Below are 25,585 nucleotides of genomic sequence, written 5' to 3'. Positions count from 1 at the left end.
CACAGAACTTCCAGCTCTGCAAGCTCCATTCACAGCAAGTACCCCATATGGTCTACCATTTGTAAAAAATCTCTTATACTATATCATTACTACACCTTTTCTATGTTTAGATATGTTATTTAGATATAAATACACAAAAGTTACCATTGTGCTAGAATTTCCCGTGGTATTCAGTACAGTGACAAGCTGTGTATGTTTGCACCCTAGAAGCAATAGGCTATATTGTATAGCTTAGGTATGCTGTAGGCTGTAACACCTAGGTTTCTATAAGTGATCCTTCATATTCACACAGTGACAAAGTCCCCCGACAATGCATTTCTCAGAATGTATCCCTTTCGTTAAGCAGCATGTGACTGTGTAATCTACATTGTAACAATACAACTAAGCCGGTATGTCAATTGATTATAATGGGAAGCTTCTGTTATTTACTGGTAGGGAAAAAAATTCATGATTGATTTAAATTACAAAATGTTGTTTTCTATAGGAAACAATTATAAAATAACCTAGGTTTTTATTAGGCTATAAGGCTATGCAAATATTTCAGCAAATTTTTAATAACTATGTTTGTATTATTTTAGAGTGATACATATATGTTTCATTATAGTGAGGCTTATTTAAATTTCTTTCCTTATGCAAAGCTTTTATTAATGTATAAACTAAAGGTAAAAGATTATAAATATACAGCTTAATGAGTTGTCATGCACTGAGCCTACCTGGGAAAACATCCAGTCAAGAAACAAAATCACCCCTTAAGTCTCATCCTGCTCCTTTCCTGTAATTATTCACTAAGCTGGCATCTAACTTCATAGATTAGCTATGATTTTTAATTTTATATAATTGGATTAATACAGTATGTAATTTTAGGGGTCTTAGTTTTTCACTCAATATATTATTTGTGTGATTCATCTAGGTTGTGTGAAGCAGTAGTGTAGTAATTGTAAATTATTCATGATCACTGCTGTATAGTGTTCCATTGAATGTAAGTAATATAAATTCTTTATTCATTTATGTCAATGGTTATGTTCCAGTTTAGGAATATTGAATATTAAAGATAGTACTGCTATGAATAGTCTTAAACTTGTCCTTTGTGAAGCTTATACATGCTTATATTTGGAAAATGTATATATGAAATGTTGAATGAGTACAATTCTACTTTTGACATACTAAAAAAAGTTTAAAATGGACACATAACTTCACAATCTCAATAGTGGTGTATAAGTACTAAAATTAAATGATGTCTTTGTTAACACTTGGTATTTTCTATCTTTTTCATTTTAATCATTTTGGTTTTGCTTCTCTTTTCATAGAAATAGTGGTCAAACTAGGAGATATTTACCATATAGATAACTGAAGCAGTTAGTTGACTCAAAGTTGCTTATTTGTTTTGTTTTAATTAGTTTGACAGTTTTTTATTATTTAATTTTCTTTAGGATTTTATTGTGACTGCCAAAGGAAGAGTATACTTTTGGATATTCATTATTTAGGGACTCAGAACACTTGAAATGAAAAGACAATGTTTGACCTTATGACATTCAATATAAGAACATCAAATTAAAGAGCAAATAACAATTCCCTTGGAATTAAATTAATCACAATTAAAAGAAAAACAAGTTGTAACATGAAGTCCAAAAAATGTTGATTATGTGTCTACCACTTCTATTAAATTAAGCCCCAGGAGTAAATTCAGTATGAGGCACACTGAAGCGTTTCCCTATCATGAAACAAAAATGTTTTCCCAGGAGATTCTGGGAAAACTAGGATTCAACATGAAAAACATAGAGCTTGTGGAATGTGTCCAAATACAAATGTCCCTCATTATACCAAATTAATTAAAACAATATTTTTCTTATATGAAATATAAATTGAGATTTCTTACATAAAATCATTAAATAACAATCTAAATTCTATAACTATAATTGGAATCATTCCCCTCATTTTCTAGTGTCATTAATATATTTTATTTGATGTATTTTCTATAGGTTATTATAGTAAAAAATTGATATTTGTAAAGCGATTCTGCATGCCAGAATAGTTTTCTTTAGTCATTTATTGGCAAAAGGTGTTATAGTAGTCATGAATGATATAAATTAAAAGATACTGTCTTTTATACAAATATAATTATTTGATTAATAAAAAGTTTTGATTATTAGAATATTAGAGCAAATACCTAATATATATGTTAAGAGAGCTTTTGAAATGTTACTTTGGAAATAATGAAACCTCTTTCTTCTGTCTATTATGGAAATATAATCAAAGTCCAATATTTAAGTAATTAAATTTCCAGCGTCGCATGTTTCATAAGCTAAATGATATTTATCAGAATTTATTATGTTCGAGATACTGTGAAAAGTGCTGTTCATGTGAGGAATACTCTTTGCTGAGGAAATGATATTAATTTTATAAATGGTCTGCAATATGCCTTAAACAATTGGCCTTTCATTGATTTAATGTCAATTTCTATTGCTCTGAAGAATTTTGAATCACTCATTACTTTACCCAAATCACTTAAAATATTCAGATATATCAATACTTTGTAAGTCAGCTGTTTTATATATTTTGAAAATTAGAAATTACAGTGAGGATTCGTGAAAACACAGTGACTGCTTGAAAAATTGTGCTATCAGGCTATGAGGAAAGGTGTTATTTTTTGGCAAAGATTTTTAGGGAAGGTGCAAGTAACAGGAGTTATTTATATTAGCCCTTGCAGATTCAATCAAGGAACAAATGTCAAGTGCTCAGCAAAGGAAGTCGTGATCTTATGGGGTCCTTCCAGCTCTATCTAAATTCACAGTTAAAATCACTGACAGCAGCCAGCCAGTGTGGCTGAGGTGGTGGAGTGTCCTCCCATGTCCCCTGCACCAAGAGGTGAAAGGTTTGATTCCCAGTCAGGGCACAGGGCTAGGTTGCAGTCTCCATCCCCAGTGGGGGGCGTGTAGGAGGCAGCCAATTGATGTTTCTCTCTCGTGGATGTTTCTACCTCTCCCACTCCCTTCCTCTGTCTCTAAAAAAAAAAAAAAAAAAAAATCTATAAAAACAAATCACTGTCAGTATCAATACTTTCCAAAAATAGATTTATAACATAAAATAATTTTGAAGAAAAATGACTGATCCATGCCATATCTTCAAAATAAATGAGAAAAATTTCAACAATTCTCTCATATTTCTGCGCCTATGTTTTCTTGTGATAACATATCCAATATCAGGAGACTGAACTTTCTCATTGTTCAATAAGTTAGCACTTGAATGGAAATTATGTTTAATTTAGAATACATCAGCTTTTTAAATGGAGAGAAAATACAAATGATTGCCAGAATGTGTGTGTGTGCGTATGCGTGTGTGCGTGGGTGGGTGTGTGTTTATAAAAGGAAGGTGAAACAGCGAGGGGCAAAGGGCCTAAAGAAAACAGTCTGTTCTAAAAGAAAAATGGCAAAGGTTTGGAAATTATCAACTATTTTATCCAAAGAGCAAAAGCACCATTTCATGATTTTATTATCCATTGCCTTTCATCTTAGCATCTTTACCATTTTTACAAATAAGATACTGCAGTTTGAAATTATGGACTGTAGGGACACATTATTGACCATTGAAATTTCAGGAATTTCGTTCTCCTATTTCAATGCAGTGTGGTCACTGTAACAAATGTCTTCTATGTAGGTTTCAGGGTTCCCTGGAGATTAGAAAAAGCTTTGGCAGACAAACATCAAATGAAATCTGATATTCAGGCAGCCAGAATCTTGTCTGACCTTCACTCCCACATGGCCATGATAATTATTAAACAATTAGGCCATTGTTTTTCAACAAAGAAGTTTCTAAAAAATTTGAGTTTATTACATGTCTATGTTGGTCTAACTTTAAATTATTTAGCAATGACATTTGGTTTTCATATTTTTGAGCAATTTCCACTGTTTATGTTTCTCCCTCTCTCTCCTCTCTCCTCTCTGCTCTCTTCTCCTCTCTTCTTCTCTAATGGTAAATTGTGCTAAAATTGGAAATGTCATTATAGAAAAAATAGAATCACCATTTCAAAAATCCATAAAATTCTCCTAGATTGACTAAAAACACCAGCTCAAGAGGTCAGTTCAGTTAATTTAGTCAATGTTTCACTCTCTCACATATTTCTATAAGCTCTGAAACAAGTACTTTCACTGAATTTTATGCTCTGGGGTATAGAAACTGAAAACAATTCCAGTATATGACACAGTATTATGGAAAACCAATTATATTAGAAAAATATGGAAATGTAATTTTAATTTTAGATGGCAAAAATATTTATATAGTATGAAATAAAAATAAAATACGCTATACTTAGTTCCAGCTAAAATTTCTTGATTTCCTATATGTTCACTTTGCTTCATAGATTGGAGAAATTCAAATAAAAAGTTTGAGAGCCACTAACCTATAAACAGATTTATTTTACTTAAAGAAATAAACCTAAAGAAACGTGGATCCAAAAGACAATTTTCTCATGCACATGTACTTGCATTAGTATTTCAGTTTAATACATCAACCTTTTTCTTTTACTCTTTTTTAAAAAATATACTGATTGAGAATATCATGCTAAGCCAGTCAGAGAAAGACAAATATCACATGATTTCTCTTATATGTAGAATATAAGGAACAAAATAAATTGACAAACAAGATAGGACCACAGACATGGAAGCATGAAACAGACTGACAGATCTCAGAGGGAAGGTGGGAAGGCGGGCAGGAAGAGATTGACCAAATAATTTATAAGCATGTATTCATAGTCCATGGACATAGACAATAGAGAGGTGAAGGCCTGGGGTGGGGTGGGAGAGGGGTGGAGGGGAGAAATAAGGGGAAATGGGGGACATCTATAATACTCTCAACAATAATACAAATTTTAAAAATAGCCCGGCTGGGCGTGGCTCAGCGGTAGAGCATCGACCTAGGATCCAGGCGATCGGGGTTTGATTCCCAGTCAGGGCACATGCCCGGGTTGCGGGCTCAATCCCCAAAGACTCTCTCATCATTGATGTTTCTGTCTGTCTTTCTCCTTTCCTCTCTCTGAAATCAATAAAGATATATTTTTTTTAAAAAATTCAAATTTTAAAAATAAAAATATACTGATTGAAAGCATTGCTTTAGAGGGAGATATGGAATGACTGTATGGCTAAATCAAGGTTAACTCATTTTGTGACCTTAACTTTAAAAATGAGAAAGGTAATATTTTAAAAAATAAAGTTTCATCTAGACAAGAGCAAAATTTTCTAAAAGATAGTGAAAACCTTCCTGGTCTTTAAAGCCCATTAATTTCTATAATCCACAAAAATCTTAAGAATTATCAGTATTAGATACCAATGGAATTGCCTGAAAACTGAATAACTGAAAGTCTGTTTAAAAGCAGCTTAATCGTTAGACACACATGCCACCTCTGTGGAACATTCAGGAAGCAGATTAGAGTTTGTTGGGGCTTTTTTTTTACAGGAGAGGGTAAAACAGCCAGTCAACAGGCAGATTCCAGTCCAGGCTACTGTGCTGATAACAGGGTCTTTAAGTGGAGTTTGCACATTGAATCGTGAGATTCTCAGATGTTTTAATCCACAGAGTTTCCAGAACTTTGACAGTTTTGCTTAAGATGTTACAACCTCTAATATGGGAAAATCTTCTTTGAGAAACCTAAACACATCAAGAGCTAAAATGCATAGACTGTGACATTGGGGAATCCTCAGTGGAATGGCCCATCCAGATCACACTGCAGTGAAGTTCACATCAGACAAGCCCCACTTAGGCACATGGAGCTTCTGATAACTTTTGCGTAGACCTTTTTCATATATATTCTTAAATAAAAGATGTATAAAGAAAAATGAAAAAAAGCATATCTTTTAAAAATTTATTCCAAATGGTTTAGTATTTTAATGATAATTTAATTAGCATCATGTTTTAAATTTTACATTCTAACTGCTTCTAGTGTATAGAAATGCAATTAATATTTTTGAGTTATATCCAGAAATTTTGATGCAATTACTTATTTTATCTAAAATTCACGTGCATGTTTTTAAATGTTAGCACACACATTTTAATGATGGTTTTATTTTCTTCCATTTCAATCATTAGTTTGCTTTTTTGTATGTTATGCTTATGTTCTTAGTTGCATATTAACTTACACATTTAGAAATTTTTTCATGTTCTAGAAGAAACTTTATTTTTTATTGTTCAAAATATTACAGATTTTTATCTGTTCCTTGTAACTTGAAATTTGTACAACTACAAAATATTCCTCCTTTCCCTGTAATTTTTTCTTAGTATCAACCTTGTCTGATATTGATATAGCAGCACTATCACTCTTTTGGTGTAACTTTTAGTTGTCTTAATTTTATCTTTCTGTCCCTTTACATATTAGATATATCTGTTATAGACAGTGTAGAGCTGGATTTTATTTTCAGCCATTTGACCACCTCCTTACATCATACACAGGAATAAACTCAAAATGGGTTAAAGGCTTAAATGTAAGTCAAGAAACCATAAAAATCCTAGAATAAAATGTAGGCAGTAAAATCTCTGACATTTCTCTTATAGCAATATTTTTTCCTATATATTTCCTTGGGCAAAGGAAACAAAAGAAAAAAAAAAACAAATGAGACTACATCAAACAAAACATTTTTGCACAGCAAAGGAAACTATCAAAAAAAATGAAAAGACAACCCACTGGTTCAGAAAACATATTTGCCAATGATAGACCTTATAAGGGATTAATATACAAAATTTATACAGAAGTCAACACCAAAAAACAAACAATCCAATTTAAAAATGGGCAAAGGACCTGAATAGTTACTTCTCCAAAGAGGACATACAGATGGCCAATAGGAACATGAAAAGATGTTCAACATCAGTAATCATCAGAGAGATGCAAATTAAAACCACAATGAGATATCGCCTCACACCTGTCAGAATGGCTCCATCAACAAATCAACAAACAATAAGTGTTGGCATGATACGGAGAAAAGGGAACCCTTGTGCACAGTTGGAGGGAATGCATATTGGTGCATCCACCATGCAAAACAGTCTGGAGTGACCTCAAAAAATTAAAAATGGAACTGCTTTATGACCCAGCAATTCCACTTATGGGAATATATCTGAAGAAACCTGAAACTGATTCAAAAGAATATATGCACCCCTATGTTCATTGCAGCGCTATTTACAATAGCCAAGATTTGGAAACAGCCCAAGTGTCCATCCATAGATGAGTGGATAAAAAAGCTGTGGGACATTTACACCATGGAATACTACTCAGCCCCCCAAAAGAAGGAAATCTTACTTTTTGTGACAGTATGGATGGACCTGGAGAGTATTATGCTAAGTGGGGAAAAAAACCTGTCCAAGAAAGACAAATACCATATGATTTCACTTATGTGAAGAATCTAATGAACAAAGTAAACAAACAAAATAGAAACAGGCTCATAATACAGAGAACAGACTGACAGCTGTCAGGGTAGGGGACTGGGGCTAAGTGAAATAGGTGAAGGGATTGAGCAAAAAACCCAAAAACTCATAGACACAGACATCAGTGTGGTGATCACCAGAGGGAAGGGGGTGGGGGAGGTAGAAGAGGGTAAAAGGGGATAAATGGTGACAGAAGAACACTAGACTATGGGTGAAGAACACACAATGCAATATACAGATGATTTATTATAAAATTGTATACTTAAAACCTATTTAATTAATCAATGTAACCCCAGTAAATTCAGTAAAAATATATTTGAAAAAGAGAATACTGCCAATTTCCATTGGTTCAACCTAATCATATACTTTCTCTATGAAATATGAAAGAAAAATACTGTCTTTGTCTTAAAATGAGAATTTATATTACTGCATTTTGTTTTTATTTAAAATTAGAGAAGTCTTAATGGGAAATTATCCATATTACATACATAAAAATATATATGTATGAAAGTCTCTACATAGAATTATATAAGACATTTTTTATTTTTGTGTTTTTTGTGAATTATTATTTTTATTTTTTATTTTTTAATATATCTTTATTGATTTCAGAGAGAGGAAAAGAGAGGGGGAGAGAGAGAGATAGAAACATCAATGATGAGAGAATCATTGATCGGCTGCCTCCTAGATGCCCTGCTCTGGGGATCGAGCCCGCAACCCGGGCATGTGCCCTGACTGGGAATCGAACCACCATCTCCTGGATCCTAGGTCGATGCTCAACCACTGAGCCACGCCGGCAGGGTGTGAAATATTTTTAATGTCACTGCAGGAAATATATTTACAGGAAAAATAAGTAATCAATAATTATTGTTTTAGAAAACACAATTAAATGTCATTTCCTTAGAAATCTGAATATTCCTCATACCCTGGTATTAGTTAGTGTGCCTGAAGAGATGGAGGAAGGAGAGGAGAAAAAGAAGAGAAAATGGAAAATAAAATACAGAATATTTTTAAAAGAATGTTCCAGGTATTTCTTTTCATTTGTTTATGTTAAGAGTAGATGCTAAAATCATGGCTGGTTATGTGTGGGCTAGTATCTTTAAAAAGCCACACACCTGATAAAATGTGTCTTCTCAATGTAAAGATTATAGATGAAAAGTTTTTCAAAGTAGTGATTTATAACTTTTGAACAAACTTTTTTTTTTCAAATACATATTTAGGTGTATTTTTAAATACATGGCAATGCTACAGTGGAGATTAAAAAGCAAAAAGTAGCATACATTTTATAGCCATCTCCATTACCATTAAATTCATGATATAAACACTTTTTCTTAATTAGTATGAGTTTAACACAGGCAATATTTCGCTAATTTAGCAAGATGTGAATTAATTTCTTATAATGGTTATGGTTTTTATATTAAAAATAAGCTTATTTTTGTTTTATTTCTTTTAAATACATTTATCAGAGCTAAGAGATGCTTTTAAGGTCTGGCACTTACTGAACTCACAATCCATATAATTAATACTAGGCAATTCTTGAAATAGGTTCTATTCTCTCTGAACAGCCTTCTAGGCTCATTAGGATATATTAATTAGAAAAAGTACAAAATGAGTTATGGGTGACTTACCAATCATCTGAATATTTTCTACTATGGCCAGGTAACTTTCTAATTTTGATGAATTGTATGTTCAGCTTCAGTGAACAACTCCAATTTCAATATACTGAGAAGTAACATGAATTACTACGTTAATGTGTCCTTGGGTAAATAACCAGTTATTACTTTTCAATTTTTCTCACATGAACCTCAACAATTGAACACATTTTTTTTTTATTACTGGAAAATATACATAGAATGCCTAATATACTAGGGGCTATAAAATAAAAACTAACATTTGTTTAATACATAGCACTTTATAAAATTCCTCTTACACCTACTTCCTAATTAATAGATACCTTACGAAAAGTATTTTTTTCCTTCAATGATCCTACTTGCTTGAGAATAAAATGTTGATATTATTGATATTATTTAGAGAAGAGGGCACTTTGGATGTTAAGACACCAGAGTAGAGTAATCTTGCGGGTGATTTCATGAAAAGAAACTTGAACATATAACATGATTACAATAAATTATAGCAGAGATGTCAAAGGAAATAGAAACAGAAGATTTTTAAAAATCATTCATTTCCACACAAGGGACCACTAAACTATAAGAAAATGTATATATTTTCCTGAAGGGGAAGAAAGTTAGCTATTCCTGGGACAGAACCAACACTGCTTCATGATATACATACATCACAGGTTCTTTCCTGGCTCCTTTTTTGCCACCTTGGCCTTCTATGGATTCTGTACAGAGCCCTGATGTATGGAACTGGAGAGCAGAAGGTGAGCCTTATTGTGTGAATAAAAATGCTTCTTTGGTTACAAGTACAGAAAAGAGTTAGCTGTTATCCCCTCTGAGATGGGGGAGAATGCCAGTTGAATAATTTCATGGGCTCCTTTTGTGTCCAAAAGGTTTCATATCATGCTACTTTATGCCACTTGAGGGAAACTAAGAGACAGATTAAACTTTGTTGAATTCACTTTTTGAATAGCTATGTTAACTGTACATTTGAAACTCCAGATTGGACCATGATCTACATAGATAACTCTCCACATTTTAAGGCAAGAAAAATTTCTTCACTTATTTCAAAAGACCCCATTATAACCCCGATAAAAACAGTTCAAGCCCTGAAGCATGAAATTTGATTGCCAACTCATCTATTTTCATTGCTCCCTACACAGTATCATGATAATGTATCCTCGAATTTTAGTGAGAGATTTATTTCCACTACAGATTAAAAACCAGCCATTCTCTTCAGAAACACATTTCCCACTATCCTTTTAGATTAGAGAGAACTTTGTTAATGGCAGTTAATGTTTCTGCATCTGGGTACAAGTTTGTTTATGCATTTGGAAACCAGAGATACCACCCTGATAGTTTCTGGCATTTGGAAAATTGCACAGACACAGGGCTATTTATAGGACTATGCAACATTGAACAGACACATACAAATATCATGTTTGTGCCACAAAAATGGATCTTTTGTATTATGTCCATATCAATAAGTCTACTCTAGCCCCAGTGATAGGAATCTGAGCCTGGGGATGCAAATTCAAATATACCTGTGTAAGCTGGGACTCTAGCTTGCTTACCTTCTTCAGTAGAAAATAGAAAACACCATCTTTTTTCCAGTATAAGAATAGAAGCCATTGCTCATGGGTGCACACACCCTGAATAATCAGCCACCCTAAATTTGTAACAGAAGAGATGTGTGTTTATCCACAGGAAGAGATGGGGAGTTTTTAAGTCTCCATTTTTTTCTTCATTACTGACAGTGAAGAATTTAACAGAAAGTTAAAAGACAAACACATTTCCTTGACACTAAATCTTGAATTATCAGATTGACTCTATAGTGGCGTCATCGCATACCAAAGTGTTTATGTAAATTATTATTGTAAATTAACTATAGAAAATGTTATAGCGTATCTGCATAGAAGAAAAACAGAGCTACACCACAAAAATTTTGAACTTGGCTCTTTGACTACACCCTCGAATGGATAAAGAACTGCAAAGAAAAATCTGCCTTTGCTTAGTAAGTTTGCTATTGATTGTATCGCATTGCAGTAGTTCTATTTTTTTCTTGTTTTTCTTGTAAGATTAAGGATATGAGTAACTGTGTTGATGCTCTTGAGAAACTGTGCCCTACAAGAGAAGGGAAATACAAACATCGAAAGGAGAGAAGCAGAAGACACTGTGCTGTTAGACTGGAACAAGTAGTTCCAACTGTATCTTACAGAACTCAACACCGATTATGATAAAAACTCTCAGAAAACCAGAAATAGAAGGAAATGTCCTTAACTTGAAAGATGGCTTCTAGAATACCCAGCAAACTCATTCTTAATGTTTAAAGACTGAATATATTTCAGGAATATCAGGAACAAGGCAGGGATTTTTACTAGAGTTTCTAGCTACTGAAATAAAACAAAGAAACAAACAAAACTAAACAAAATCCTGAAGATTAAAGAGGAAGATTTACAGGCCAAGGAATAAATCTGACAAAATATGTGAAAAACCTGTATACTGAAAATTACAAAAAAACCCTGCTGAGGCAAAGTGAAACTAAATAAATGCAGAATTATACCATGTACATGGATTGGAAGGAAGGCTCAATATTAATGTAATATCAGTTTTCGTTTATCTCTGGATGAGTGCTATCAAATTACAAAATCACAGTGGATTTTTCAATAGAAATTGACAAGTTAATTCTAAATATATTTGGAAATACAAATAGCCTACAAGTCAAAGTCAATTTGTAAAGAACTAAGTTGAAGGACTTAAACCTCATAATTTCAGATTGCCTCTAAAACAACAGTAATAAATCAGTACAGCATTTACATAGAAATAAATGAATAGATCAGTGGAACAAAATGAGGCTGACACAGGTAGCCAACTGATTTTTGACAAAGATGGCAGTCTTCATGGGGAAGGATAGCCTTTCAATAAATAATGCTAGAATGGTTTTTGGTCACAGTGCCACATAGGTACCATTGGAGAGATATGAGAAAAGAAAAATGAGTTATTAAATCTAAAATCTATGATAAAGCCAGAAATTAAATGTTTATAAATTCTGCTTAAATAAATAGTGAATAACAGTTTGCCAGTAACAAATTGAAAGATCTTTGAATCAAATACTTTTTAAAAGAGATTCGTGAAGCTCTTCTTCACATTTTTTTGGTACTGAGAAAGGAATATTGTAAAAAAAGTTAAGTATAGAAATAGATGTAAATCTGGACATGAAATGTAAACAGAATAATAAATCATGTCACAATCAATTCTTAGGTCATTATATATAAAGTCAACTAATAGCAGAATCTTAAACTTCTTTCACAGTTATTTTAAATAGCTATTCCACTACCAGCTCTGAGCTTATTCCTAAATTCTTATGTACCTAGGGGCATATTTTGTTTATTACATCTATTGTTTTTTGTAGTCTTGAAAAGAATTTTTAAAGTATGTATAGGGTTTTTATTAGCTCCAGGAGAGGAAGAATCTTCCTTTTCTTCTGAGGTAGGTTGGCAGCGTCCTCAGAGACCTGGTATGTTGATACTGTGTACAATGTCTTAAAACAGAGGAAAAGAGGAAAATGTTACAAAAAGTATAATTCTAAGTAATGATAATTTTTGTCACTATCTTTAAATGGCCACTAAGTGGTAATTCTTAACACAACTTCTCCTAAAGTATTGCTAAAATTCTTATGAAGGCAAAGAGAAAAAATAAAATAAAACTTAAAAGTGAAGAGACTTCTACTCCTGGGAAGATGGAGTATATATATTTTCCCTTTTTATCCCACTATATGCTGCTAAAATGCCTCAACATTATATATAAAACAAACATAAGAAGACTGAGAGCTGGAGAGACTGGGACTTCAGGACCTGAGGAGAAACCCAGGGGTGAGTTCTCTGTATTTCCTTTTTTCATATATCCCATAGCAATTACTGGAGACGCCAGTAACCAGGAAATGCTAACAGTTATAGCTGAATATGCTTCTAGAAAAGTCCTCTCTCTTTAGCCAAAGACCAGGAAATAGTCTGTCAAACAGAAATCTTTTTAAAAAAATAACTCTTCTACTTCAGATACATATAAAATAACTATGGCACCACCCCCACCAACAAGGCCAAGCGGAGAGCCGACATTTCCACCTGCACCAGGCAGTAACCCCGGATCCAGTGTGTGTCAGAGAAGGAAAAGCGGGGATCAGAACATGCATCACCACTGGAGGGTGACAAGGGCTCTCCCCCTACAGTGTCAGGGGACACTGCAGGGGGAGCCTGGACTTAATAAAGAATGGTCATCTCAGAAGAATGACCTTTCTGCTGCTTACACAAACGGGTTACAAAGCAGTTCGAATTTGGCTCTAGTTATACACTCACCTGGTAAATAGAATCATGAGGCATTTTTGTAAACTGCTCTCCAGTTTTAAGTTATTTAGCCCTCTTTAAAAAAATATTTCCTTATTGATTTCAGAGTGAGGAAGGGAGAGGGAGAAAGAGAGAAACATCAATGATGAGGAGAGTCACTGATCAACTGCTTCCTGCACGCCCCTTGCTGGGGATCAAGCCACAACCCGGGCATGTGCCCTGACTGGGAACCGAACCGCGATCTCCTGGATCATAGGTTGATGCTCAACTGCTGAGCGACGTGGACCAGGCAAGTTATTTCACTCTTTTGATTTAGAGTGAAATAATTCAACATTGCATAAAGGAGTACATTTTAATAGAAGTATTTTAAAATATGGTGATATATTTTTATTTTTCTCTGCCTTACTGCAGTGCTATATAATAAAAAAAGTACAGGGCTCAATTCTACATTTAAGTTAAATTAAATGATCAGGAGTTTTGCTTGAATACAGGAAAATAGAGTTATAAAATCAATGAATATATCAGTATATTTGAAAATTATAATTCTGGATGAGAAGTTCAAGATAACTCTAACTTCAGCTAGTCAGAACACTTAAAAATATTGAGAAATAAATGTATTTGATTGAACTGGAGTCCTACTTCATTGACTGCATGTGGAAGAGAAAGCAATCAATGCTAAGATCCTTACCACAGTCGTGGAAGTTGCATATTCTGCCTCCAACTTGGGAAACATATCTAATTAAGGGAAGTTTGCCTTAACGATTTGCCATAGGATCACAATTAGTAGAGACCTCGAGGGACTGTGGTTTCTACTTAGGGTCCTCCAATTTGACTGTACCATTATCCAGTATAGGAAATTAATGAAAGCTTCATGAAAAAGATCCATTGTCTGCCCCATTGAATCATTGCTCTAAACGGACAGCATTTTCCTTCTTAAAATATTTAAGTGTCTCAGTACATCTTACAAGAAAATATTTCCAAATACTTTTTATGTATAAAGTACAACTTTTTCATTTTAAGTGATGACAGATGGCAGCTGTCTTTTATGGCCAATGTGAAGATAAACGATTGGCAAGAATTTCATTCTTTATTAAAATTTTTTGATAGCCAATTATGCAAGCCCATTTTTCATGTAAGAAGGACACCAAGATGCTCATCTACCTCATGTTTCTAATAGTAATGTGTATTATATAGTAGTATTTTATAGCAGAAAATAGCATTGTGACAGGTAGCTTATAAAAATGACTCCTAATGATACCCACCTCCTGGAATTGTTACCCTTTGTAATCTACTCTCCTCGAGTGTAGACTGGACCTACTAACATGCTTTTATAGGAGTATGGCAAAAGTCAGAGGATGTCAATTCTAAGATTAGCCTATGAAAGACAGATTCCCATTTGCCTGCATTTTCTCTTTAGATCTTCTCAATTTGCTCACTTCAATGAAACCAGCTGCTATGTTATGAACTGCCCTGTGACCTGTCTTCCTTCTAATGACCAATAAGGAACTGAGCTACTCTTACAGCCCACAAGGAACTGGTTCTTGCCAACGACCACATGAGCAAACCTGGAAATCAGGTCCTTCTCTGGCTGAGTCTTGAGGCACCATCAGCAGCTCTTTCCCTACAACTTGATTACAGCCTTGGACAAGAATCTGAGGAAGAGGAACTAGAAAAGTTGAGCTTGGATTACTGACCCATAGAAACTGCAAGAAATAAATGTTGTTATTTTAAGCCATCCAGTCTTAGGGTGGTTTGTTAGGCAGCAGTAGGTAACTAACACAAATATATATGTCTATGATGTTTAAAATAGATGACATTGTCCCAAAGAATAGCCAGCAATGAAGGAAAGATGGTATTACTGGTATTACGAGAAATTTTCCAGAATAATTTTAGGTCAAGCATCTATACTAAATATTACTGTTCTTATAAAATATGTAACTATCATTATGTAAACTAGTATATGTAAATATCATTCTATATGAATATAGAAGCTTAGTAAAATTCAAATATCTGACTTACTCTATAATAATATTGAATTTGAAAATAATCAGAGCAGCCCCCCAAATACTTTTTGAAAGAGAGAGACCCTAATACATAGACAAAACCTGGTATTCAATAAAAGAGCAATTTGTAGCTATTTTAAATAACTAATTAAACCTGATTCTTTTTATTAATAGTATAAACCTGTTGCCTGTAGTTGATGCTGGAAATATTTGGCCCAGTTGCCTTTGTATACAAATATACTTTATTTTTAGAGCAGCTTAAGTTTCACAGCAAAATATAGTGGAAAGTACAGAGATTTCCCATATACCTTTAATGCATAGCCTCTGCCACCATCAACATCCCCACTAGAGTGATGCATTTGTTACAACGGGTGAACCTCCATTAACATCATTATCACCCAAAGTCCATAGTTTAAACTAAGCTTCACTCTTGGTGTTGTACCTTCCATGGGTTTGGACAAAGGAATAAGACATGTATCCACCATCACAGTTTCGTCGGGTAGTTTCACTTACTTAAAAACCCTCTGTGCTCCACCTAGTCATCCCTTTCTCTCCCCAACCTCTTGCAACCACTAATATTTTTATCTCCATAGTTTTGCCTTTTCTAGAATGCCATACAGTTGGAATTATACCGTACGTAGTCTTTTGAGACTAGCTTCTTTCACTTTAAGTTCCCTCCATTTTTTTTTTATAGCTTGATAACTCAATTTTATTATTATTTTTTGGTGCTGAATAACACCCTTTCAGGCTGTACCACAGTTTTTCTATTCACCTACTGAAAGACATCTTGGTTGCTTCCGAATTCTGGCAATCATGAATAAAGTTGCTGTAAGCATCTTTGTGCAGGTTTTGTGTAGAGATAACTTTTCAGCTCTTCTGGGTAAACACCAAGGAGTGCCATTGTTGAATTGTTTGGTGTGATAATTTTGGAAACTTTATGTTTTTTATCCCTTCTTGTTACTTTTTCATTCTGTACAATACTCTGTTTTGCCTTTGTTACCCCTTTCATCAAAGCATGATCTGAATACTACATAGTTCTAATTTTTAAAATATATCATTAGGTTATTTTCAAAACTATGGCACTTAATTTGGGCCTCTAAGCCCTGTCCTCATTTTTTGGTTTGTCACATTTTACAGGACTCACTATGAGTACTTTTCTCTGTATTTATAGATATTTGATATAAAATGGTAAGATTCTGTATTGGGCCCCTTAGACAGGCAATATTTTTTATTAGAAGACTCCTTAAAAAAAGGGGCAAGGAAAATTGAAAAACAAGAGTTTGTCCAAAACAAGGTTATTATACTTTGAAGCAACTATTATTTATGTCAAATAAGGAGTTATTATAAATGTGACAGTTGTTTAATTAGAAGAAAAAACATGTTGAAAAGATGTAGCTGTCTTAATATTGGCAGAACTTTGGTTAGGAAAAATAATATATATTTTTTCTGGATGCAGCAAAGTGAAGATTTTATCTCAAAGTAAAGAAAACTATGTTACAAAAAAGATCTAAGGTACATTGGTTTAAATTGCTAGGGGAGTTAGTTCCCTATCGTAAGTGTTCAAATATACCAAAATGACCTATTGCCAACGGGCTTTTTTAAAACAGATTCCTCACTTTGGTGGATATTTGACTAGGTGGTTTTTCCTACTATGAGATTATGTGTAAAAGGCAAAAGGAAATATTAAAGGAAACTTGATTTTGTAATTTATTTGGGCTTACTATTTGAAGAGAAACATTTAAAATTTATTTTCCTTCATTTAAAAACCCACACTTCCAAAATGCTTGAGTTGGATCCTAATGATACAGTTGATGAATGCAAATTGGATTCTAAAGTAATTATGCTTTCCAGTCCAATAAGCATAAACAGCTTAACAACTTTCCTTTTGCTATAGATCAAAGTAAACTATATTTAAGTCAGATATTTAGAAGTAAAAGGCATGTATAAAGTCTTAAAAATTGAAATTTTATGTACTAAACATTTTGCTCATGTGTTTTCCAATGAGCAAAATGTATATCTGTCAGAATAATTATAAAAGCATTAACTGTGTTTTTTATCATTTTTTCAAACTTACCTTTCTGGTCTCTGATTTTAAATCGATCCATGAATATCTAATCAAACCTAATATGCTACCCTTTCTTTAAAGTACAATATTGCCACCAATTTTCCAGGATAAAACGTCGAGTGTTTATTATAATGACTGATTTATGTAAATAAAAATTATACATATCAATGAACTCATTATTAGCAACATGTAGTCAAATTCTGTGTGCTGAACTTCCTCCAGTTTAGAATGCATTCATGTAAAGGATCTCACCTGAGATTACCCTGTGAGCTATTACTTCTAGGTACCTCAGAATAATTTTCCTTTCAAGTCAGCACCACAAGAGGCATTTTCGTTATTCTGATGAATAAACAAAGCTCCCCTCCTTGCTCTGATTGCTGCATGTATATGATTCCAAAAATGACTTAGCCGGTGTCCTCAGGACCCCAACTGCCCGGGGCAGTGGAAGCTGCCCAGGCCGCACTCCACTGGAAATCACAAAACTTTCATCAGGTTGAAGCTGAATCTGCATTACTCACTTTTGTGGGTGATCAAAGCCACGTTTGAGCATATGTGTGGTGTTTTCACTCAGCTTTAAACATATGGATATTTGTATCCATTTTCATTTTATTTCATTTCTTAAATAGTGAATTAAATTTACAGCGCTATCAGTATAAATGCAAATACAAAACCGGTTCAATAGATGTGGTTTTGCATGTCTCCGAGTAAAACTATTCAACGTGTTTTATTAGTTATTAAAGTTATTTTGACACAACACATTCAGATGGAAGGCATTTTAGATTTGATTATGTGTTTATCCCATGGCCACTTATCTGTGAGTCTCAGTGCTGGGACAGTGAGAATGCTGGGGCCCGGGGCACAGCAGTCACTGAACAAACGTTTCTTTATGAATAAGCCAGAATGGGGACAATAAACCTCCTGATCGGCAGACTGAATGTCACAAATTCCATTTACTAGTATTCTGCACTTTTTGTCATAGGTGAGACCCTCAAGTCCTCGATTACAGCTTACATGCTCTTAGTGGAAAATTAGTTTAACAAATTTAGGTGATAAGTGTTAGGGCCCTCAGGAGTTTAGGAGGTACACAAATTTATGAAGTGTCTATGTGACGAAGATCTCGAATGGAAGGGGCTTTACGTAGACATAAAGCAACCCTGAGTAGAAGATGGAATGGTTGAGAGAGAGAGAAAAGCTGCAGCAGAGCTCCTTGACCTCATGGGGTGCGAGTTTGCAGGCATTGTAAAGAGTCTCACATACATAACATATATATATAATTAATATATAATTATATAGATTCTCATATATATTATACATATTAATTATATATGAGTTATTCTATATATATAATTTCACTAGATAAATACTTAAATTTAACAAAGCTTAATGTTTTTCAAGCTATGTTGAAGTACATACTATGTTTCTGAATGTAGGAGCGTGCCTATCACGTTATAAAAATATATCCTTAAATATTTTTTTAAATTTGCATATCATGAAGATAGTTTCTTTGCCTTTGAAATTTTCAAATGAGAAATACTTCATTTTCAACAAAATGCTAGGCATGGCAGATGTGTGTGTTCTATCCCTTGTAAAATGCTGTTTCTTCTTCTTTTCCTAGTGTTCAAGAAAAGCAAGTCTCTCTCATAAATACATATTAGTCATGCTCGTAGTTAAAAACAACAGAGGTGATTTGCATTTATTACTCTCCCCCAGTTCTTAGAATACAAATTTATTTTGGCTTTGGGGAGTTCCACTAGTGTTCATGATTTCACACTCATCGTGTAAGCCAGAAGATATCATTTTAAAAATATTTATTCTTTTTTGAAGTCTGGGCGCTTGAGATATCTGTCTCTGAAACAAATTTAGTTTTTGCTTCTATATTGCTGAATATATCTTTATAGACATACTTCCATTAAATATCAATTTCATGTTATTTTATATTAGTACTTTGATATATGTTTCTTTCTTTTTGTTCATCTTTATTAAGTGTAATTTACATGGCATAAAATTCACCCATGATAATTGTAAACATCAATGATTTTAATAAATGTATATAGTCTTGCACCCCTCACTAAAACACAGTTTTAGAACATATCCATCAGCCCAAAATTCCTTCCTGCCTATTGGAGGCAATCCCTGCTGCCAGTCATATCTCCCAAAATTATAATCTTGTATGTGTGTGTGTGCACATTACATTTTCCCATTTCTAAAAATTTCACATAGATGAAATTATGTAGCATAGAGTATTTTGTGTCTTGCTTTTTTAACATTATGTTTTTGAAATTCATCCATGTTTCTGTGTGTGTTGGTACTCAGTTCAAACTTACTTGTGAATACACATATACATCTTATTTTGTTCACTCGCCAGTTGAAACACATTTTGTTACAATTTTGAACTATTATAAATAATTTTGCAGTGTCTTGATTACTGCAGGCCCCAAAGCTTAGTTTTCTAGTGTTGTACTACTTCTTAAAGATTGTTTTGTCTGCTGTAGATGCTTTGAATTTCCATATAAAACAAAATCAGTTTGTCACCTTCTTCATAAAATCCAGGATTTTGATAGGGATTAATCCACATATAAATTTAAGAAAAAATGTCTTCTCAACATGACTGAGTATTCCAATATATGAAAAGGATATGATAGCCCACTTACTTATATCTTCTTTAATCGCTCTTAACAATGTTTTACAGTTTTTTAGTATACATGAATTACACATATTTTATTAATTTTTAAAATTTATTTTTTTCTTATTTTTATAAGCATAACTTTTGTGAAATTTTATTTTTGGTTTATTTGATATTGGCCCATGGAAATATAATTTATATTTGCATATTAATTTGTATCCTGTGACTTTACTAAATTCACCTATTAATTTAACTAGCTCTTTTGTAGGGTCTTTAGGGTTTTCCACATACAGCATTACACCCCCTGAGAATAAAGACATTTTTATTTTCTCTTTTCTAATTATATGACTTCTTTTTTTCTTTTCTTACTTTATTGGCTAGAACCTCCATTCCAATGTTGAAAAGCAACGTGAGACCAGATTTTCTTCTCTTATTCTTGCTTTTAGTTTTTTAGTGGTTTCCATGTTTACAATATATATATTTTTAACTTAATATAACCTATTTCATATTATTGACTTTAATTGGTTAAAAATAGCAGGGTTTTTTCCCTTTATCTCTTCCTTCTGCTGATGTGAGTGTGTGTGTGTGTGTGTGTGTGCATTTTTTGATTTGAAGTCATGAATTTTAAGAATTCAAGAGAAAAAGAAAGTAATATATATCTCAATATTTTATAATTATCCTTATATTTACCATTTCTAGTGTTCTTCATTGCTTCCTCTCCAGCTGAGTTATAAATCTAGTGTCATTTCCTTTCAATCTGAAGGGCTTTCTTTACTATTTCTTAAAAAGCAGGTCTTCTAAACATACTTTCTCAGTTCAGTTATTTTTAAATAAAAAACTGTCTTTATTTTACCTTTAGTTTTGAAAGATAAGGTTGAATGTGGAACACTTTCAAGTTGTCATTTCACTATCTTCTCTGATTTTGTATTAAATAATTATTACTAATATATCTTTAAATTCAATGATTTTTCTTCTGTCCTCTCCAAAATGATGATTAGCCCATGTAATGGTGTTTCATTTTAATTATTATACATTTTGCTCTAGAATATTATTTTATCATTCTTAGTATATTTCCATTAGTGTTCAAAATATTTTTCTTTTAGTTATTTAAAAAATATTTAAAATAGTTGCTTAATGTATTTGTGTGCTCAATCCAACACACTTGCCCGCATTGATTCAGATTCTAATGGCTGTTCTATAGTTTCTACTGAATTTTACTTCACAGAGCTCTCGAACCCCCCTCATGTGGCAAGAAGTCCACAGACTTGCTATAGTTCCTACCTGACAAAATAATAACTCTTCTTGAGTTAATACTTTTAAATGTGTTCACTTGTGTGGGGGGTTGTTTTTTGTTTTTCTTTTAATTTTCAGTGCCCTAAAAGTCCCTTTTGGGCCATTTAGCCCAGTTTTATGTTTGTTTTCTACAGAAGGGAATTGTCCAAATATCTTTATACCACAATAATAAAAAGTAGCTTCCTAAATAAAGGATTGAATCAATACACTAAAAGTATTTTGAAGATGGTGGCAACATATTCTCACGTATAAATCTTTGGGGCAAAGAGAAAAAATAATACTGAGTTAATAAATTACACGTGATTTCCACGCCTTAGTCTTTATCTGTGCACAATTTTTATACCAGAGAGACTTTTCATGACACCAATAACACAATTTCAGTTTATTCTCTAAATAGAATTTCAGAATTGCTTCACACGTACTATGAAATATTTTCTTCAATAGTACTCGCCTCAAAATATCTAAATATTTGTCTTCATTTGTTGATCTTGTTTACATAAGTTGTAGTATGATTTGATATATTTACATTTCTATAATATTGTACCATAAAATTCCCCTCATTGTTTTGACAAAGTGTCTTTTACTCTGCCATGTATTTGGAGAGATTCCTTGACTTCTTGTATGGTGCATAGATATAGAGATGACATTTTCCCCACTGTGCTTTTATACCAGGAACACACAACTGACATGTAAATTAGCCTGTTTCTTAAGTATTCTGAAAAGTTTCCACAGTTAGTCTCAATATTTCACTGGTTGGCAACTTTATAGGGTCAGGATTTTTTTCCTTAGATCATTAATAAATCTCTCCAGTGTTATGTTTACTTTCTTTTGCATAACATGAGTATATATGTTTACGTGGCCTTCATTTTTGAGTTAGAGTCAATGCATGGCTAATTAAATTTGCTTTACCTGATAAGGAATTTCCCTTAAATATTAAAACCTCAAATTAAGTACCCTTTTTGTTAGTACTTTTTCTTTTGTTATGCAATGCAAAGAGTATCTAAAAGTATGTTTCAAGAAGGAGGGCACAGTACTAGTATTAAAATTAAAATTACTCTGGTTCTCCCATGAAAAGATTTCCAGTGAAGTAATAACTTGTGTGCATTGAGCCAATATTGGTCTATGAGAAATGGCTGCTCGGATGCCACGTTTCAGCTATGATTAGATCTCTTCCCCAAGGAATCTGACTATTTTTCCTTCACTAGCATGGAGAGCAGAATAGCTATAATCTCAGTAGAAATCTGTGAGACATTAAGAACTTAATCTTAGAGAACTAAAAGCAGTCTGGGACCCCAGGGTTATCTAAAGATACAATCTCAGGGAAAATATTATGCTTTCCCTGTTAAAGCAGCTAGTTACTCAGATAATTTTATATTTTCATATTAACTTTATTTGGAGATTTATTTAAACAATTTATAAATCACTTCAAGCTTAAAGATTAATTGAAAATAAGACCTTTTCCCCAAATCTATTTTAACAAGCAATCCATATTTCTTATTCTAACCTGTTATTCCCAAAATGGTAATGTTAATCAATTTTAATCAGTGGTGCCCACCTCTCAACTGATTTTCAAATCTAGATGTAAATCAGCTTAGTGGATATCTTTGTCTCAATATCTTGTAGGACTCTTAAGCTCATGATGTAAAATGCCGCCTTGCTGAACTATTAATGTCTAAGCTTGCAAACCATTGACCCATTCTCAAATTCTCACTTCCAATTTATTTTCCACATTGACTTTAGAATTATCTATCTGAAGCACAAAGCTACGTAGCCCCCATAACATCATGCTTGTCACGACTCCTTAGATACCGTGCGGTCTTCTGTGTCCCTGCTCTTTTATGTTACTCCTCTCTCCCCATCCCTTCCTTGTTCCTTGTGTACCAGAAAACATCTCCTGTGTTTGAAGACTCAGTTCCAGTGTCACTTCATTTGAGATGCTGCATTATTCATGCTCTTTAAGTTTGTGAGAAGAGACATTCTCATGTTACTGTCAACAATGTTAGTTTATGGTAAGTTCACAGGGAAGATTCAGGTCCATTATTTATTTATCTGTACCGTCACCCCAAATCTTCCTGCTTCTGCAGAGAAGGTACATGGTTAATGAATGGAATTATTAGCTTTGTTATAATTATAAAATACTTGGCTATGTTTTCTTATGTATCACTTTTTAGAAATAGTTTATATGACCAAATAAAATTAGAGTATTACTTCATTCTTAAGTAATATATAGTTTAAGAGGCTTGAGGGATGGCATGTTCGTTCTTAATTAATGATTCTCATTTATGTCCGCATCCAGTAAATATTTTTTGAATTTCTGCTTAATGTTGCAAAAAAAGATATTTCAAGAAGGAAACATGGAAAATTTCATGTGCAAAGACCATCAAAACACAGAAACTGAGCCCTGAACTTATGTCGAATAGGTGTTCTAAAACTTGATTTAATTGGCTCGACTGATGTTTTAGTTAGGGTGTGACCAGAGAAATATACTAGTCTGAGTAATATGAAAATGGGACTTACTATAGGGATGGAATTCTGTAATTGTGGGAGCTGTTGAAGAATTTTGGGGAAGATTTATACCACTGTAACTACTTGTACTACACTTATACTACTGGCGACCCTAAAATTGCTGTGGGTCTGAACAGCTGACAGGACGGTTGGAGCCAAGAGAGCAAAAGGAAGCCTGGGCATATCATTAATAGCCTTTCACCTCAAAAATGCTAGTTTTGTACAGAGCTTTCTGGCACCCATGACCATGGGGCTGTACATGTGCCTGATCCATATCTCGGAGCAGCTGAAATTAGAGGGTCGTTGGGACCCAGGCAGCTGCTAACCCAGTAGGGCGAGCCAGTGCGCTGGCATCTTGTGTCAGCTCCAGTGCAGTGCCGAGCATCACAAGGACCCACACAATGAAGTGTTTCCTGCATCTCTGGCATCTTCAAACTTGCAAAAATTTCTGTTGTGCCCAAATCCTAACCCAGAACCACAGAAAGAAGGGAATTATGAGTAGTTTGGGCATAGCTAAATTGTCAGTGTAAATCCACCTCAACTAGATGCCTGTCTCTAGAAGTTAATAAAAACATAATTCATTTATTATACAGGGCATTTCGTATGGTTTATGTTTAAATTGTTCAGCCAGTATTTCAAACAAATAGAGCTATGAAAAATGTTGTTTCTAAAAGACACTTGTCTCTGGGTTATGTTTCCTCTGTTAATCATCTTATATCAGCAACCTAAAAAAAAAAATGTCTTTTCCCATAGCAGGATTTCATTGTTTTTCTTATGCATAATTTATCTGCCCATGAGGAGCCTTATACAATCTAGACATATTGAGCAGCTTACCTTTATAAAAATAAGTACCTGTTCAAAATTACATGATGGGTTTGCCTACTATATCCAGAGTTTAATCGGTGGTTAGTGGCACTTTAAATGTGGCATTAAACTTCATGCTTATCTTTTTAATACCAAACAAGCAAAAGCACCATGTATGTTTATGTGGCCAAATCAGGAGAATTACCTGTTTTTAATAAAGATGTTATATTATTTAATAATTTAAAAAACTGAGTTTAATCTGATAATGACTTTCTTCTATGTACTGCTGATATAAAATGTAATTTTGTATGAAAAAAAATCCAGCTGTGCAATCTTTTGTTACCTTTCTGAGAATCCTTTGCTTTATCACTTTAAGTGAATTAGTAAGCCTAACTGTTTAAGATTGACTTTGTTTTAAAATCAAGTCATGCAACAAAATTAAATATCTCTCAATATTATACAATTTACTGACAACCTTTTATAATCAGAGAGATCAGTTAATTGGCATATTTATTTCCACTTCAGTATAATAATTAAGATAATTTTCATTTATTGATACAAGACATTTCATGAGAGCTGTTATGTACTGATTATATCAAAAACTAAAATCAAAATTTTAATTTTGACTGTAGCCTGAAGAAACAACAACAAAAAGGAAACTTCATATCTATTTGCTGAATAACATATTTTTCCCTTTGTGGACTTGTTCAGTACAGTTGACTCAAACTGGACAAAAAACCAAGACACTCAGACCTCCCTCTAATGAAAACAATACTAAAATTTCAGATAACAATTATATAAATGAAGATAAACATCTTAATTTTATAATGGAAAAAGAAGGATGCCTCAGAGGACAAAACCAAGAGCTCAGAGTATGGAGCCTGGAGCCACAGAGAACTCCTAGGCAGAGGCATTTAGCCCTAGACTGTGAA

Source organism: Miniopterus natalensis, chromosome 5 (assembly GCF_054644295.1).
Source record: "Miniopterus natalensis isolate mMinNat1 chromosome 5, mMinNat1.hap1, whole genome shotgun sequence".
Taxonomy (NCBI): Eukaryota; Metazoa; Chordata; class Mammalia; order Chiroptera; family Miniopteridae; genus Miniopterus; species Miniopterus natalensis.
This window is presented reverse-complemented; position numbering follows the sequence as displayed.